General features: G+C 39.9%; 1 protein-coding gene across 1 annotated transcript in view; it reads right to left on the minus strand.

Moving 5' to 3' along the window:
• The window catches only part of SATB2 (SATB homeobox 2), a 183,778-nt gene that overhangs the window by 22,255 nt on the left and 146,900 nt on the right, over positions 1-14,623 (minus strand). The window lies entirely within an intron of this gene.

Consider the following 14,623-nt stretch of genomic DNA (forward strand, 5'->3'; position numbering starts at 1 on the left):
ACATACAGAAAAATTTTAAATATTTGAGAATTTTCTATTTTAATGTCATACTACATTCAGATTTAAGCAAATCCCAGTCATCTATTTTAAATGTGCTTTAAAAAATTATAATCAGAAGGCCCTGCTTTCAAAAGAGGCATTTATGTTTGTTTCTACAATTATGTAAGCAAGACATTATGATTTTTCAAAATTAAAATCAAATGGTTATCCGTATCATCAGGTTCTTAACCCTGTGCTTTTCAGTCATGGAGCCATGACGGACACATTTGTTGTGAACTGCACTTCAAATAATTTGTTACCATCGATAGCAAAATTTGCAAATGTTTTACTTTTTTTCTTTTGTTTTGTTTTTGGTGAATTAGAGCTGATTCTACATTCCTTCCACAATGACACTATTCATGCATACTTCCACTCCTGTTTACTTGCATACGTGGGAGGTAAAGAGGTAGAATTCCAGGTGGTGACGCGCGGAATTGAGTCACTTACATGAAAACCACCCATTATTATTTTCAGTAGGAAGGACCCTGTAAAGAGTGTCCTAAGATCTTAGCGAATTCTGCATCTCTGCTCAACCTAGCACTACAGAGCCTACTCTGTATTCATTTCCCTGGTAGCCACTAAGCAATTCAAGGCCAGAGAGAATTTCTTTCCCCTTGTTTGAGTCCATCAGAGGCCAGTACAGAGCTGCTGATATGGTAGATGCTTATTTAATACTGGACAAAAGAGAGTCAAACATAGTCACTGCATGGCACTGTCACCACTTTGTGGATTCTAATGTGTTACGAGAAGGACAGCAGAAGTCCCAGAGATTATCCAGAAGCTGAGTGGTCTTTTTGCTTTTTCAAGCTAAAAACATTAAAAAAAGTACCAACCCACTTTTGTCATATCCCATGGCATTTTATTATGCCCTACAGAGACTTTATTCAGAGCTGAGAAGAAAAGTTCTCACTCATTTTTAAATAACTTATAATGACTTCTTTTTTTTGTGTGTGAGGAAGATCAGCCCTGAGCTAACATCCATGCTAATCCTCCTCTTTTGGCTGAGGAAGACGGGCTCTGAGCTAACATCTATTGCCAATTCTCCTCCTTTTTTTTTTTTCCCCCCAAAGCCCCAGTAGATAGTTGTATGTCATAGCTGCACATCCTTCTAGTTGCTGTATGTGGGATGCGGCCTCAGCATGGCCAGAGAAGCGGTGCGTTGGTGCGTGCCCGGAATCCGAACCCGGGCCACCAGTAGCGGAGTGCGCGCACTTAACCGCTAAGCCACGGGGCCGGCCCCAAAATAACTTAAAATGACTTTTAAAAGAGCTTGGAAATATAGAAAGATCAGATGAAACCAGACAGTTCTGAGTTTCTCAGTCTGTCTCAAAACAATTGTACAACATGCTCACAGCAGAGGCAAGGCACACTCTCCTATCCTGCTAGTTACAAAATTATATGCTGACACCGTTCTTGGTTCAACTCCGATCTCTTTTACATAGAATTCTTCACTTTATCCTTAATATTAATACTGATAATGTTCAGATACTACTATCAATTCTCAGATGCCTTCCACACAATCACCTTATGTAAGCCACACAATAGATATGGGATTATCACTATTTCCAGAAAAGTGAAGTGGCCTCTGGAAGACCAGAGAGCTCTAATTCCAGTGGTTGCCCTAGAATTCAAACTCAGGTCTTCTGAAGGTCCAGCACACTTTCCTCTTGATCCCCGCTCCTCCTCATGCTTCTGGCAGAGCTACTGCTTCCATCTACTGAAATAAACTCTGACAATTCACATCACTTACAGTTTAAAAAGGAAGAAAAGGAGGTTTAAAAAAGCCTAATTTTCATTTGGATAGTTTATTTTCTATTGAAATGTTTTTTAAACAGGCAATCTAAAATCTTATAAAAATGGCTGTATTCGTATGTATGTGTGGATCAAGTGTGTTGCATCATGTTCCCAGCATGTAGCCTCCTAAGTCTCACAAAGGCGACAGGGATTGAGCTTCCCACACTATCCTCATACCCTGCTTCAGTTGCAATCGTCTCCCAGATTCATGAACTCGTTTGAGTGATTAGGCCCAAATCAAAGTGAAATTAGCACCTCTACTCTGACCAAACAGTCATACGATGAGAACTTGATCCACGTGGGGAAGCCCTTCTTTACAGACATGCATTTCTTCTTCTTCTGCAAAGATGATGAATACCTTTCAAATCAACAATTACCTATGAACAAGAAGCAGTTGGGTAGAAAATTTAAGGAGAAAATGAGAAGCAGGGGCTCCTGTGGTCCTAGAACAATGTGTGTTTTTCTGCCACAACATCTCATTATGAGGGATGAGTTCACACACATGACGCTCCAAGGCCACAGCTTTATCAACACATGCCCAGTGAGCCAGGTGGTTCGGTTTAAGTACTAACAATGAATTAGCCCATACCCCAGAGCCATGTAATAAGGCTGCTACTTGGAGAAGTCACCCTGGGTGGACAGAATGAACACGACCAGGACAAAAAAAGAAGTCCATCTGTGTGGTTGGGGGGAAATTAGCGGTAGAGTGGACATACTTATTATCCATCTGTTTTCCATCAAAACCATCTTTAAAAATGCCACTCAGTCCCTAATCTATATACGCAATTCTTTGTACAACTATGTACCTCACTTTGGGCTCTGGAGAATAGACTCAGAAGGTCTGTTTGCTTTGGTACCTTCAAACAGCTATGGTTTTTCTTTTTAAGGTAATACCATCTCTGAGAGGCTCAACATATTTTGAAGATATTACCCACTATATTCTGGAAACAGCTAAAAGACCCGAAGCAAAGAGATGGTACCGAAGGTTAGGATCAGAGAAAGAAACAGAACCTATGGATTCCACCAAATCACAGTCTGAATCCGAGATTAAGGCAAGGTAGCCAGAAGGAAAATGAAGTCTGTTTAAAAAATGCAGTTTTATGAAAACATGAATGCATAAAGAGACATGCACCCCTGTGTTCTTGCAGCATTACTCACAATAGCCAAGACTTGGAAGCAACCTAAGGCCCATCAAGGGATGCATGGATGAAGATGTCATATATATCCACAACAGAATACTACTCAGCCATAAGAAATGATGAAATCCAGCCATCTGTGACAACTTGGATGGACTTTGAGGGTATTATGCTAAATGAAATAAGTCAGAGGGAGAAAGTCAAAGACCATATGATCTCACTCATAAGTAGAAGATAAAAACAACAACAATCAATCACATAGAGATAGAGACTGGATTGGTGGTTACCAGAGGGGAAGGGGGGAGGAAGGAGGGTAAAAGGGGTGAGCAGGGACATGTGTCTGGTGATGGATTGTAATTAGTCTTTGGGTGGTGCACAGGATGTAATCTACGCAGAACTAGATGTATAATGATGTACACCTGAAATTTATACAATGTTATAAACCAATGTTAACACAATAAAAAAAAGTAAAAAAATAAATAAAGCACTCTGTGAAATGCAAAAAAATAAAAAAATAAAAAATGCAATTCTAAGTGAGTAAAGGGGAAAACTGCTCAATACATGCGTGAAATTCTGTTTTATTCACTGTTATATACGTGGTGCCTACAGTAATACCTGGCACACTGAAGGAGCTCAATAAATATTTGTTGAATAAATGAGTAAAAACGTCAGAATAAAAGTGGCCAGCCTTCTCAATCATGTCTGTAACTTGAGACTTGAAAACAGTTGTATTAATCAATTATAATAATCTTTACCAAAAGCCAGACTTTGCTAGATATCTATAGAAACATAAAGGAATGCATTTTCCTTCTCACAGATGAAATGTGACGAGGCCCTTCATAAGAACAAGGACATATCAGTATCCACAAGTGCCTTAATTTTATTTAAGCTTATTGTTTCTTATGGATGAGGGAGAAAGGAGGATGCATTCTAATGCACTGTCTTGTCTCTTTTTGCCTCTGTCTTTCTCAGTATGCTCCACATTGCTCATATTTAATCAGTTTGCCCCTTCACAAAATTTATTAACAATTGCCCTGTTCTTTCAGCTTAGGGGAAAAAAAAAAAAAGAGAGCGTTTCATATTATTAAACAGAAAGAAAGGAGAGAAGAAGGCAGGCAAGGGAGGGAAGGAGGGAGAGAAGGAGGGAGAAAATAGCCACTTTGAGTTGGCCAATAGAACAACAGCAAGAACATCCCCTAAAAAATTCCATAGCAGTAATTTTTTAAAAAGATAATTAAGCTTCATGTTCAAAAGTATTATGGATAGTCCTATTTTCCTATCAGAATATCAAGAAAAGGCCAAGGTGCTAAGTTTTTTATTATACCTAGTTTCATTTAATGTCACCAGAAGGAAAAGAATATGACAACGTGTATAAGGAGTACCCTGCTGTCCCAAAACTTTTAAAAAATAGACATAAAGGAAGGTAATTTATATTAGTGATTCTAGTGGTTTCTGTGCACTGGGCAGTGCAGAAACTTGTAGCAGTGAGGAGCATTTGTACCGACCTCGGACACAGCTAATCCCCATTCTCCCCTTTACCCATAGAGTGGCTTTAGGCAAAGCGCCTTCCATTTGGTTTTAGGATCAAACAAGGAGTCGATCAGTAACCCAAAATGTGAGCAGAAGAGATTGCGCTGCCTCTCAAAAATGCCAAATATCAAAATTAGACTATTATTAAAAGAAACATAGCAATTACAGAAGAGCAGGCTACTCAAGAAACCAAGGTCTCTATGTTGCCACAGGGCAGGAAAAGACTGGAAGAAGGGGAACGCAGCTGTTTGACATTTCACTTCCAACCAATAGCTATTCCTGGATATTTAATTTGGAAGGCAGCGTGTTGTGAAGGTTCAGTCACTCATAGGGCGAGCTCTGCTTGGCAAAAACACTAGAACAACCCCATGAAGAATGAGAAGCAGAAAACTAACTCCAGTTATTAAAATGATAAGCCTAGCAAAATGTTGAACTCACTTTAAAGAAATCAATAGGCAGACCCAGAACAGATTATTACACAATTTTAAGTTTAATTTCTATCAGTATCTATAGCACAGTGCCTGAACACATGAATGTAAGTGATAAATGTTAGAAAAATAAATAGAATAAAGAGGCATAATACTTTAAATTTAAAATCACTCAGGCATTGGTTTCCTACTGCTTACATGTCCACAGACTTTACATTAAAAAAGTCATACAAATCTCCCCTGATATAAGAATTTCATATTAGACTTGTTAATCATACCTGCAACCATCTATCCTGATAAATGCAGGGTCCTAGGAGCCATTCCGCTTCTTCTTGAGATTATTCTAAAAATGCAGTGCCTTCCAAAGTAAGCATTCACATTATTGGTTGGAAATAAAATGTCAAGAAGGTTTGCCTTCATGGGGATAAGGTGGACCAGTCAATTTCCCTGTTATAAGAATTTAAAGCAGTAAATGTGGAGTGGGTAACAGAAGCTGGATTTGATAAAAGGCGTACAGAATAGTTACGACGTAGAGCGGAGGTCATGGGCAGGCCAAGGTTTGGAAGAGGCAGAATCATAATTCAGAGAAACCATGAGTAGTAACCAGAAGTTATAAGGTAGACAAAGAAATAGAGTAAATGGTAAATCAGGTGATGGTGAGAAGAAAAGCTTGATAGTAGAAAGAAGGTGACATGGGGAAGAGGTCTGTTACAAGAAGGATGGCAAAGGAGAGAGCAAATCCATGGGTGCAGCTGCTGAATTCCCAGTTCCAGTTCAGAGAAACCTAACCCTAGTCACAGTCCTACACCTGGATGTTCATGAAGCTCTATCACTCTCAATTTCTTTTATTATCTCCAATAATTAAGCTGGAATTCCTAAGTCTTGCAAAACAAAAAAAATTTTAAGAAACTTAAAAAGTAGGCAAGCTACAAAAATCAGTTGCATTTCTATACACTAACAATGAAGCAGCAGAAAGAGAAATTAAGAATACCATCCCATTTACAATTGCAACAAAAAGAATAAAATACTTAGGAATAAACTTAACCAAAGAGGTGAAAGATCTGTACACTGAAAACTATAAAACATTGCTGAAAGAAATTGAAGACGACACAAGAAATGGAAAAATATTCCATGCTATTGGATTGGAAGAATTAACATAGTTAAGATGCCCATACTTCCTAAAGCACTCTATAGATTCAATGCAATCACTACCAAAGTTGCAACAACATTTTTCACAGAAGTAGAACAAAGAATCCTAAAATTTATATGGAACAACAAAAGACCCCGAATAGCCAAAGCAATCCTGAGAAAAAAGGACAAAGCTGGAGGCATCACACTCCCTGATTTCAAAACATACTACAAAGCTATAATAACCAAAACAGCATTGTACTGGCACAAAAACAGACACACAGATCAATGGAATAGAATTGAGAGCCCAGAAATAAACCCACACATCTATGGACAGCTAATTTTCGACAAAGGAGCCAAGAACATATAACAGAGAAAGGAAAGCCTCTTCAACAGTGTGGGGAAAACTGGACAGCCACATGCCAAAAAATGAAAGTAGACCATTATCTTACACCATACACAAAAATTAACTCAAAATGGATTACAGACTTGAATGTAATAAGACCTGAAACCATGAAACTTCTAGAAGGAAACATAGGAAGTACGCTCTTCGCTATCAGTCTTTTTTGTTTTGCTTTGTTTTGTTTTTTTGTGAGGAAGATCAGCCCTGAGCTAACATCCATGCCAATCCTCCTCTTTTTGCTGAGGAAGACTGGCCCTGAGCTAACATCGGTGCCCATCTTCCTCTACTTTATGTGGAATGCCGCCACAGCATGGCCTCACAAGAGGTGCATCAGTGCGCACCCGGGGTTCCGAACCTGGGCCGCCAGCAGCGGAGCGTGCGCACTTAACCACTACACCACAGGGCTGGCCCCCAACATCAGTCTTAACAACATATTTTCAAGCACCATGTCTGACCGGGCAAGAGAAACAATAGAAAAAATAAACAAATGGGACTACATCAAACTAAAAAGCTTCTGCACAGCAAAGGAAACCATCAACAAAATGAAAAGACAACTTAACAATTGAGAGAAGATATTTGCAAACCATATACCTGATAAGGGGTTAATCTCCAAAATATATAAAGAACTCATACATCTCAACAACAAAATTAAATTAAAAAAACAACTAACAATCCAGTTAAAAAATGGGCAAGAGACCTGAACACACATTTCTCCAAAGAAGATATATAGATGGCCAACAGGCACATGAAAAGATATTCAATATCATTAACTATCAGGGAAATGCAAATCAAAACTACAATGAGATATCACCTCACGCCCGTCAGAATGGCTATAATTAACAACACAGTAAATAAATGTTGGAGAGGATGTTGAGAGAAGGGAACACTCATACACTTCTGGTAGGAGTGTAAACTGGTGCAGCCACTATGGAAAACAATATGGAGATTCTTCAAAAAATTAAGGATAGAAGTACCATACGATCCAGCTATTCCACGGTTGGGTATTTATCCAAAGAACACGAAAACATGAATGTGTAAAGATACATGCACCTCTGAGTTCATTGCAGCGTTATTCACAATAGCCAAGACTTGGAAGCAACTTAAGTGCCCATCAAGGGACGAATGGATAAAGCAGATGTGGTATACATACACAATTGAATACTACTCAGCCATAAGAAATGATGAAATCCAGCCATTTATGACAACATGGATGGATGCTGTGCGTATTATAAGCGACATAAGTCAGAGGGAGAAGGTCAAATACCGTATGATCTCACTCATAAGTAGGAGGTAAAAACAACAAACAAACACACAGAGACAGAGATTTGATTGGCGGTTACCAGAGGGGAAGGGGGGACGGAGGAGGGTGAAAGGGATGATTAGGCACATGTCTGTGATGATGGATTATAATTAGTATTACATCATGGTGAACATGATGTAATCTATGCAGAACTAGAAGTATAATGATGTACACCTGAAATTTATACAATGTTATAAACCAATGTTACTGCAATAAATAAATAAGTAAACAAACAAACAAATAAAAAGTAGGCAAGCAACTTGCCTAAATCTTCAGAAAAAACAAAGCGGTAGCTAATGTCTAATCTACTAGCTACCAACTCTAACGAGCTTCTTCAACTTTCTGACATCATCACTGAAAGAAACCTGCTCACTATACTTTGAAAGAAGGTGAACCCAAGATGGAATTGTCTTTGTCCTAGAATAAAAAGATGATTGCAAATTGCCTCCAAATCTCTCTCTATTCCTAAATGACAAATTAGAAAGTTCAGACATTGTTAGTAACACAGAAATGAAGAATGCTCTTCAAGTTGAATAAACACATGCAGGATAACATAATGTTAATATGAAAAAACTAGTGTGGCTCCTCTTTATGGTCAGGGGCTCCCAAAGTTTTCCCAACTGCTACAATATTTCATTAAAAATGGCAAGGGTTCATTTGCATCTCTCCTCAGAACTAGAGTATGGTTTCAAACTCTGGAGCCACATTCAGACAGCAGGCTTCAAATAGGAGCTTGGAATGAATCCAAGGTGGGAGAAATTCTCGTAACCTGGTTAGAGAATTTGCAAATGTCCTTAACTGATTAATTAATTAGCTTATTAATTTACTTTCTTAGAAGTTGTCCTTTTGGAAGCAAATTCAGAAATCAAGACATAGCCCGTACAACTTGAGTAGAAATGCGTGATCGAATTCTCAGAGCTTAGAGGTAGATTTCAGGTACGCTTAACATTAGCAATGAGAGTCACATTCTAAAGCTATGTCAAAAACACTTGAGGAAAAGAGAAAATTTCAGTCACATCAGTTCTTTGACATCACACCAGTGAGTTAAACGTTTTTCTGCATTAAGTATTCTGTAGAAAAGAAAGCTCACAATACTAGGTCTATTCAGTAGAATGATTAAAAATTAAATGATGTACATAAACAGCTTTGCACAATACCAGACAGCTAATAGTAAGTGTTCAGGGAATGCTGGTGGCTGAGTGCTGGCAGTTCTCTCCAGCACCCAGATGGAAGTCAGACTCCAAAGGCAGACAAATGTGGATTCAAGGCCTCACTCTGAGCAGGATACTTCTCTAAGATTCAGTTTCTCACATGTGAAAGTAGATGAAAACCACCCTCCCCCTTGGTTTTTCACAAGGTTTAAGGAAGAGAAGACATGTAAAAATGTCACATTTTGAGAGCCTGGCTCCCCAAAAGGCTAACTGCTGCCAGGGAGAAGGAGGAGGAAGGGGGGGTGGAGGGGGAGGAAGGAGAGGAGGAAGGAGAGGAGGAGGATGAAAGAGGAGGAGGCGGACGGAGAGGAGGAAGAGGAAGGTGAGGGGAGGAGGAGAACGGGGAGGAGGAGGACAAAGAAGAAGAAGGAGAAGAAGAAGAATCATCATCACCATCACCATCCTCATTGCTAATATTACTACTGGATTTTGCACAGGAAAAACTTAGAATCAGCCTCAGAGGTACTTATGATTATTTATCTTACACTCTTAGGCAATTAATAGTATGTCTACACCAGTGTCTCAGCCTCGGCACTACTGACGTTGTAGGACAGATAAGTCTTTGTTTTGGGGAGCTGTCCTGTACATTGCAGGATATTTGGCAGCATTCCTGGCCTCCACCCAGTAGATACTAGTAGCATCCCCAAGTTAAAAGAACCAAAAGTGTCTCCAGACACTGCCAACTATCCCATGGGGAGCATAGTCACCCCTGGTTGAGAATCACTGGTTGACAACAATGACAAGGAATCAGTGGCTTAGAAAATGGTGAGAACCCTGAGTGGGCAGCAGTCCAGACGAGCATGGGTGCAATGCCAGCGTCGAATGTCACCCCCCAGGTCTCACATTCTTACTCAGCATACGGCATGGAATTTTCAAACAAGTACTTGCGAGAAAACCACATAGCAGCAAGCTCAGAATTCCTGAACCTACAAAATAGCCCATGGAAACACTGTGGTGGAAATATAATAAAGCAATAAAGCACAAAGTACACAGACATGAACAATTTGGCAAATGCTCCCCAATCAGCCCCCCGCGGTGACCTAGTCATAGCATGAACAACGTCCTTTCTTCTCCATTGCATTAGAGAGAAGTGTGGTCAGAGGGAAGACCAGATGCCAAAAACGCCTGCCTTCTCTTTCAGCTGGTGATTCTGGCTCCAGGCAAGGCCCACCGTCTCCACTCCAGCTTTTCCAACTGTAAAATGGACCTGGTAACGATGAATACCTGACCTAACTAGCTTTTGATTCTAAGCTGAGGGTATCCACTCACTATAGGGCCTCGGGTCATCATAACCATGATGGGGAAAAGCACTACAACCACAAGAAATAATATTGTCTCTGGCCCTTTGGCATGAAAAATAGAATTTATTTCACCTTTTTCATGGAATGTTCTTATCTTAGTTTGCCTTATCATGTCATCTCACCTATGTTGGTCTTCTTTGTGCTATCTACACATGGACTAGAAACATTATGTATATCAGTATTTCACAACCCCTTCTTTTTCTTCATTATTACCCTCTGAAGGAGGCTTTTAGGCATTTTTTCCTAATCATCTCCCCCGCTTCATGAAATTTTAATACCAGAGATACACTGACTATCTCTTTATGTACTATGTCCCTTTGGAGGGCCACAAACCACTGTAAATGGGAGATTTTTATACTCCCCAAGAATCAGTGTTCACCCTCCAGGGCAATATTATCCCCACTGAGGATCCACGGTATAGATGGATCTAGTTTACAAAGGCTAGTTTCCAGAGCCTGGAAAGTCTCCTTCTACAGAGCAGGGACTTAAATGGGGGTTTGTGAAGAGACTTAGAATATGGAAAACTGAAGAACTCAGATAATTCACTATGACATCAAAGCTGCATGTTACCTGGAGAGATCTAAATTCCTTAGGAAGAAACATCTCACTCTTCTAGGACCCCCAAGTTTCTCGGGCTGAAGACACCCCTCAGTGGTCCAAGCCCAACTTGGTCTCATCTATAATCTAGCTTCATCTCTAATGGGAAATTCCATCAGACACGCATACCTTGGTAAGCACGCAAAGGATTCTGTTAGGTGTTAGAACTATAAAAATAAATGGCACATAATGGCTACCATGGAAGAAATCAGAACCACAGGGCAAAGGCATGCGTGGCTTTGGTTTGGCAGATTCAGATATAGAGCTGGAGTCACAGGGCAAGGTGGCCTCACAGGGGTGGAGTGACATGACAGGAGCGAGGCCCAAATGCACGAAGTGGGCGGGATGTGTGCACACCTGCAGATTGTGGGCGATGGGGATCTTGCAGCAGGATGGTGAGTGTGTGCCCTGTGTAGACAGTATCAGCTCCCGCCACGTGGCCCTGTGGGTCCGATCTGATTTTCTGCATTGTTACACGAAATCCAGATTTTATGTGAAATCTGATTTTTAAATGTGGGCTTAAATTTTTAAAACCCTTTGTGAGCTTAAAAAAAAAGAAACACAACTGCAAGCAATGTAAGACTGACAATTTGTAAACTATTTGCAAACAAATGGCAAGAAAAATTTCCTCTCTTCCATGAAGAGAGGGGCTCTGACTCTAAGGGACTTCTCAACACCACAGAAGTCACTGACGGGGATGCGGTATGCGGAGCTCCTTCTTTTCTCCAGTATATCCGTGGCTCTAATCTGGTGGGTAATTATGCACAAAGACCACTGCTTTATATCTTTACCATTTAAGAAAAATCGGGGAATAGTGGACCCTAACTACTCACAGAAATTTAAGTGGCGCCCTTCCGTAGCCACAAGTGGGGTGACTTCTGTGTATATTTTAATATGCTGCATGTATCAGAGCTCTTAATAATCACTGATTTCACCTATACTAAACAATTTATTAATGGCATATTTTCTGCCTAATTAGGCAAAATGTAACATCACCAAACTAATATTATTATTCTACATATAAATTTTAAAATCCCTAAACATGTAAGCAATTATATCTCCCTAAAATTTTAGTTGATATAAGGGCACAAGTGAATCCCAACCCTGAGTCCAATGGCTTAACTTTTAGACAATTACAGATATTTTTCAGTAGTGTGGGATCTTTTTGAATAGTCTTAAGTCACAGAGGCTGTACCAACTGTATTCTCCAGACTCAAGAGTTGTGCAGGCTAGGGCTGGCCCAGTGGCTTAGTGGTTAAGTGCACGCGCTCCGCTACTGGCGGCCCGGGTTCGGATCCCGGGCGCGCACTGACGCATCGCTTCTCCCGCCATGCTGAGGCTGCGTCCCAATACAGCAACTAGAAGGATGTGCAACTATGACATACAACCATCCACTGGGGCTTTGGGGAAAAAAAAAAGGAGGAGGATTGGCAATAGATGTTAGCTCAGGGCTGGTCTTCCTCAGCATAAAAGAGGAGGATTAACATGGATGTTAGCTCAGGGCTGATCTTCCTCACAAAAAAAAAAAAAAAAAAAGACTTGTGCAGGCTAATTCCAGTTATTTTTCTTCATTTTTCATATCATGACTGTAATAAATAATTAATTCAAAGCTTTGTATTTTGCTGACAAACAATGTAGCATTTAAAGCAGTGTCACTAAGAGACAGACACAATGTAAAAGTATTGAAGAGTTTCTCAGTAGTTATGGGATCAAGGTCAATGGCTAAGGCAAAGTCAATGTAGAGAAAACTACCTTATTTGTAAACTCTTCAGCTAAGATCTGAGTAATAGAAATATCCTTTTATAAAATAAGTGAATTCTCTTAGCGATATCAGAAGTTAATAGCCACAAAGTGCTTAAATCTGAACATGAAAATTACAGACTGACTGTTTCTTAGCCATTAAATATTGTTCGCACACTCTAGTTTTGATATACTAACATAAAAGATAATAAAACATAAATCAATTGGCTGTCTGCTTCTAAGATTTACTTTACTCAAACTGTTCAGTTAAAAAGACAAAATATTATGTTGAATATCCTTTTAGCTACCATAAACACAGGAAACTCGGAGATGAGGATTTCTGGATAAAGAATGGAGACAAGGGATGTGTAGAGGCCATCGTCCAAATGAAGAGAGGGCCTTCAGTATAATGGAGAACAGGTTTTAGTATTTTTAGCACAAACTTCTCTAAATTTCCCACTTTGTCCTCATCCTATAAAAACGGGATACTCTTAACGTCTAGAATAAATCAGTTGTTCACTCCTGTTCTTTCTCTGCTTCGCCTGGATTGAACTGAGATGGACCCTGAATGAAAAGTCCAAAGTCAGTGGTCCCCTGAAGCTGGTCCTTGGCCCTGTGTTGGTGCAACACAGAAGTTTTGACTAGTTCACATCAAAATGAGAAAAACAAGGGTGACGGTGAGTTTTTCACGTGACTGAATTTATACAGTTTGTAAGATCTTTTGTCTGACGCTATCCTTTTCATTAATTTGTTTGATATTAAAGAGTATTTTATTTTATGAAATGATATTGGGTAATAAATGGAAGCTTCTCTTGAATTTTTCAAATAAATATATTTTCCAAAATAACAGGTTGTTTAACCTATATTGGGCTCCTCTTTAATTTTAATTTCTACTAAATCTCAAAATCTGAAAAGCACTGCTCTGTGTAACTTAACATGTTGGTCTAATTATCTGTAGGGAAGTGCCCTGGTGTTTGGATGAGGCTCCAGCCAAGAAAGGACAGGAGAGGGAAGGGGTGGGGTAGGTCCTGCAGGGTAAGCCTTGGGGCTCACCTCCAGGGAATGAGTTGCCCCAAGCACCAGTCCAGAGCCAGGAGAGTGTGCTGCGCCATTTATTAGCTATGTACCCTTATCACCCACTCTGAGTTCACTGTGGATATTATAAGAGACTGCCTCTAGGGGCTTCTAGCTCTACAAATTCAGGAGTCTAATCATTTGGGCAATTCACTCTGTGACTTTGGAAACTGACCAATGATATCATGAAAGCATTGACTGCAGTGTTATTATTTGGATGAAAAGTGATGTAATGGACCTGTAGACTTCCTGCTCCTCCCCAGGAATGTGACGGTGGAGCAAGGGGAAAGGAGACAGCAAAACCTCAGGGTAGAGCATTTTGCCATGTCCTTCACCACCTCTCCTATGATATCTTGATAAAGAAACTGCACCCCACCCTACCTTCATCCTCCTCTTTTTCTTTTCCATTCTTCACATACATGCACATATACATGCACTCCTGCCTCAACTTTCCTCTTTTGCTACAAAAAAGGAGAGTCAGAGAGAGGCCTTGGAGGATCATCTGGGGTGGCAGTCGGGATTGGTGGTATTGGACAGAAGGACAAATCTCATAACCTACCAATGCAACTTGTGGGCAAAACTGTAAGGGGTCTGACCTTGGAGTATTAACCTAGTTAATATTTCTTCCTGAAAGTGATTGATTTTAGACTATAGCAAAAGTCAGTAGTTAAACTCAATTACTTTCAGAAAGAAATATTATTTCTCTCAATGAGAGCAAAAACAAAGCAAACAAAACATGCAACACAAACGAAGGCAGATTTCTAAAAGAGGAAACCAAAAACAGCAAAAACCCATCTTGAAATTCTAAGAATCGACCACAATTTCTCTCAAAGGTTCAGTTCAGGTACTCTCTAGCTCATGTGGCTATTTCTTTTCCTCAGCCTAATCAGACATTCCTTGAGGAATTTTAGGTCAATTCATCAGCTACTTCAGAGTTTTTTC

This window comes from Diceros bicornis, chromosome 10, assembly GCF_020826845.1.
Source record: "Diceros bicornis minor isolate mBicDic1 chromosome 10, mDicBic1.mat.cur, whole genome shotgun sequence".
Classification (NCBI taxonomy): Eukaryota; Metazoa; Chordata; class Mammalia; order Perissodactyla; family Rhinocerotidae; genus Diceros; species Diceros bicornis.